This window comes from Lagopus muta, chromosome 28 (assembly GCF_023343835.1).
Source record: "Lagopus muta isolate bLagMut1 chromosome 28, bLagMut1 primary, whole genome shotgun sequence".
Lineage (NCBI taxonomy): Eukaryota > Metazoa > Chordata > Aves > Galliformes > Phasianidae > Lagopus > Lagopus muta.
Window position 1 is genome coordinate 866,043 of NC_064460.1, and position 4,994 is coordinate 871,036.

Below are 4,994 nucleotides of genomic sequence, written 5' to 3' on the forward strand. Positions count from 1 at the left end.
CTTGCAATAAGCAGTGCTGTGATGCAGCAGTGAGTTGGAAAGCTTCTCTGTGACTTACGTTCTCTTTTAGTCCCTTCACTCTTCTGTGTAATCAATGACGATCCAGGTGCTGTAATTAAGAGACACACAAAGAATTTGGCAGAGCAGGTTGTGACAGCACAAAGAAGAGATGAAGGCCTCACCCTTATCCTGGCTCCCTGGAAAGCTCCACAGGAGGGATCCCCAAAAGAGACCCTTCCCCGCTGGCAGCCAGCTCTCAGAGGGGGTCCAGGAGAGGCGCAGCCAGGCTCCATCCCTCCCAGCAGCACAGCGCATTGCCTTCACTGTGCTCCCAGGGCTGATCAGCGCTCAACCAGAGGCTCAGGCTGTGGTTCAGCAGCTCCCTTCAGTCCTCACAGTCAGATGCCTCGTGCTACCAGCATTTCCACTGCACCTCTCTAGGCTCATAGATCTTGAGCGCTGGCCAACAGGTGGCTTCTGCCAAATGCTTCTCCCACTGCTTTCATGTTCCTCCCCCCATTGCCTTCAACATCGTTTTCAACAACCCGCTGTAGTTGGATTTTACCAGCAGCTGGCGCATGCAAGGGAATATGAGATCAGTCCACTCAATGCCAAGATCTTTGGCCCAAGAATTTGCAAGGGAACTTTCAAAATGTGTCCCCCCATCCAACTCAATTCCTTCTCCGTAGAGAGGACCTAAAATATTCAATCCAGCAACTGTTTTGTGTGCACCTATCTATCTATCTATCTATCTGCTACATTCCATTTCATCTTACCCATATATCTTGTTAAGCACACACGTAGAAAGCAGGGTTGTTCAGCTGTGCCCTTCCCCAGGTCACTCTGCTCTCCTCAGACCCCCAGGGCTGTCCCAGAAGCATCTTTCATCAGCCCCTCCTAGAAAGTGCTGCCTGCTTTTGTAGCACAAATCGACTAGTTGATGGTGAACTCCTGACTTCCTCATGCCTGGAACAACTCCATGGGCCTCCTCAGCCATCTGCACCAACCCTGGATGTTGTTTGTCTCCACAAACAGCACCCCTGCCACCGCATGTTCTTTCCAGAGTTATGTTCCCCCATCTCTGACTAAGAGAGTGAATCTGCTCTGGATCTTCTCCAGGTCTTTGTCGACTGCAGCATGCGCTACAGACCTCATGTCAGGACATGTTCTGTAAACTCTACTGCCAGTTTCCTTGTGACAGATCCATCATTTTGCAGCAAGTCCCTTAGTGCTGCCATTCCAGCATTGAAAAAGTGAACATTAGGGGCAGGACGGCTGCTGGTAAGGAGAGGAAACGATGGATTCAGACTGCACAGAATAGTGACACAGACAGTGCCACGTAAGTGTCTTGGCTTTCGTCTTGGAATTCCTTCCTCTGCTTAAGCTTGTGGGGATGCCTTGAAGGCTGAGAGATGGGGGCAGGAAGGCAGCTGTGTTTCTCGGCACTTGTATCAAAGTGTGCCGCTCAGGCTGCAGCCAGCTTTCTGTAAGGGCTGCCTACAGGCTGCTCCCGCTGTGAGACTCCCAGTAGGCACAGCAGTAGGTACCTTCATCTCCGTCCTGTGTGCTGTGAACTGAGAGAGTGCAGATTTTATTCTCACTTTTATAAGACAAATATCTGCTCCTATCGGATTCCGAATCATAGGAAGCTTGTAATTCTGCTGTCACAGAAAGGAGCCGGTCAGGAGCTCTGGCAGGCAGCTGTCAGTACCAGTGGATGTAGGCATTCTGAAATGCCCTCGGCTTTGCACTCAATATTCACAGTTCTGGATCTCGTTCTGGTAACAGATGGTGGACTCTGTTGCAGCAGCACTTGTGCATGTCCGTGTATCAGAAGGAGAGAAAAGGCAGCAAGCACTGCCAGCCTGCTGCCCGCAGGTGTACGCAGGACAGCCTGCTGCTTCTGCTGCAAGTGGAGCCGGCATGGGGAGGGGAATGGATGCAACCAGGCTTCAGCCAGGGCCAGAAGTGGCAGCAGCAGCAGCAGCATTCTTATGGTGCCTGTGTGCCTGTGCCCCAGGGAAAGCCCCCAGCTCTGTGGCAGGGACTGGGGCTGTGCCTGAGGGCAGGATGTGACTCACTGGCAGCCACCCAGAGAGGGGCCCTGGGCAGCCAGCAGGTGATGCTGTGGGAAAGCAGCACAACAGAGGGACCTTGTAGGCTGGGCCAAATGGTACAAGAAACACAACCGTTTTAGAGCCCACATAGGATGTGCCTAGAATAAAGATGCAGAGGGAAGGTCCCACAAGTTGTCTGCATTGTAACGTCTCGTTCAGGAAGCAGAGCGTGTCTTTGTGCAGGTTCCCTATGGCTCTGTGCTGCTGTGCCTCCCATCTGGCACGGCAGTAGGTAGCAGCATCTTGTGCAGTGAGTCTGCCCACTGTCAGGGTGCACTGGGATTTGGCGAGGTCCTTCTCGATGCTGAATTTCCCCTCATCGGACTCATTCGCAAGGAGCAGCCTGGTTGCCATGTAGGCAGTGCTCTTGGGAGCTGCCCCAGGCCTCCTGCAGTACCAGTCAATGAACAGAACAATATCCAAGGGAGTCTCTAGAGCAAGGTCTAGATCCCAGGACAACAGCTTTGGTTTCTGATGATGAACAGCTCCCAGGTTTCTGATGAAGCGCTCGCCATCCATAACCTTTAGATTTTTATAAACCTCGCTGCTGGTTTCCTGCCTTAATGGCAAAACAGTCAGAAGTGAAAGCCTAGTTCTGATGGAAAAAATGCACGTGGTTTAGTGGGGGGGGGGAGGGGGAAATGTAAGTTGAATTTATAGCTGTCCAATGAGCTGGAAGATGAGCAGGAGTGCTGTGCTGGCCTCAGTCCTGCCCAGTGCTGCGTCAGGGCATCCAGGCACCAGGAGCTTGGAGGAAGTTGGACTGCTGCAGTGTGGGTTCAGGTTTTCCTGCTCTGTCTGCAAGGTGCAGACAAACACAGGGGAAACCTGGAGCTCTTGCTGCATTTTTTCATCCTGTAACAATTCCCAGGCTTGAATGCTCATGGTTCAGGGTTCTGTGTCCTGAGGTGGAACTTGGAAATCACTTGAGATGCAAACTCAGTGACTTAATTCTTCATGCCCTTCTGTCTCCTAGCCACTTCCCATACCACTTCTTCCTTCCTTGCTCTCTTTCTCTTGGACAACTCTAGCTCCCTATCAAGCATTTCCTAGGCATTTTTTGTTTTGTAACACCATCACTAATTCCATGTAAAAGGCAAAGACCCAAACTCTGGCAATCAGTGTGGGCAGCCCCCTGACCACCTCTCAGAAGATTGGCTGAACTGGAGAAGGGGCTGGGAGGGAACGAATTCAGGACAGCCGCCTCAAGTGGCCAAGGGGCTGTTCCTACCATATGACATCATGCAGAAGGAGAGTTTTGAAGGGGGAGTGAGTTGTTCTTCTTGCTCTTTTCCACTGCTCAGGGGGCTAGCTGGGCACTCGGTGGTGGGTGGCGAGCAACTGCTTGTGCATCACTTGTTATACGCATTTGTATGCATTTAGTCATAACTATAATTCTTTGTATACATGTAGTCACAGCTGTAACTCTTTCCTCTATCTTAGTAAATAGTTTCATCTCAAGCCACGAGTTCTAGTTTGTGGTTGTGTTTTTCTTCCAGTTCTCTCCCTCATCCCACTGGGAAGGGGTGGTGCTTAGCCACAGGCTGTGTTAAACCACTGTGCCGTGTTTGGAAAGTGACGGGGGAGAGAAGTGGTGAGGAGACAGCAGCTAGAGACCCTGTGCTTGGACATCAGTGCCCCGCTGGGTCTGGAAGCCTGATGTGCCTCTGCTGCTGCTGCTCCTCAGGAGACAGAAGCAGTGCTCCCAGCAATAAGTGCTGTGGGACTGAAAGAGCAAGAGGAGGCAAGGCCTCTGATATGATACCTCATACAAACATGAGATTTACCAGCTGCTTTACCATTTATATGATATCTCATACAAACATGAGATTTACCAGCTGCTGATGCTTCAGGCCTCTTTGAAGGTTTCAGGTTTTGACAGCGAGAGAAAGGGGACACACAGGCACACACAAGTGCTGAGAGGGGCACATGACATGCCGTGTCATCATGGCACGAAACCTAAGGAGTCCGTGAAACCTACATAAGCACATCCCTACACCCACCTTTACCTCCTTTTCTGTTTTGAGGACACTCACAGGGACTGGCTTGTTGGCTGCAGGCACTCAGCGTGAAAAGGCTGCTAACGCTCATTTAGTTCTGGTGTTTTAGCTGAAAGTCAAATACCACAGCACTGTGAATGCAGGGCAACAGCACTTATCCCAGTGAGGCCAGAGCTAAGCACAGGTAAGTGAACGGAGAGAGATGGAGGCAGAGGATCACAGAATCATAGAGAGCTTGAAAGGGACCTCGAGGATCATCGAGCTCCAGCCCCCCTGCCACAGGCAGGGCCAGCAACCTCCATATTTCATACTAGACCAGGCTGCAAACAGGAGCAGATATGTAAGAAAACTGTCAGGGATGTTGGCTTAATAGGATCAAAGTAGTGCCAAGGAGCTCGAGCATGAGACCACTTAAAGGTTTTAAAATCTTCTCATTTTTAGCAGTTTGGCTGCTTATTTAAACAAGATGAACTAGAAAGCTGTTTTAAACAGAGGTAGCATAGAGAATTACTTTCTTTCTTAACACTGTCTTTTTGAATTGAAGTAGCCAAATATCTCATTACATGGTACAGATTTTCCATGAGCAGCTGCTCCAGTTTGATCCACATTGTAAGTTTTAACACACGTGAAACACAGAGATGTGTTGCAGCAGTGAGTGAGAGAACGGCTCGGTAATGAGCTGCTCTGTCTTCATTTGCCAGCATGCTGAAGTAGCCAGTTGCTGTGTACATAAGACTCATTTCATTTGCCCTGTGTGTCTGCAGCTGTGAGCCAACTTTAGATACTGAGAGGTCATTGCAAAAAAAATCGTATCTGAAGACTGAATCAGATGCTATCTCCAATCCCATGAACACAAATTCTGGTGTCTGCCACCCTC

The 4,994-nt window shown here is 50.1% G+C and overlaps 1 pseudogene; it reads right to left on the bottom strand.

Moving 5' to 3' along the window:
- Positions 1-1,497: 1,497 nt before the first annotated feature.
- Positions 1,498-2,636, bottom strand: LOC125685364 (uncharacterized; annotated as a pseudogene).
- Between the last annotated feature and the right edge of the window lie 2,358 nt (positions 2,637-4,994).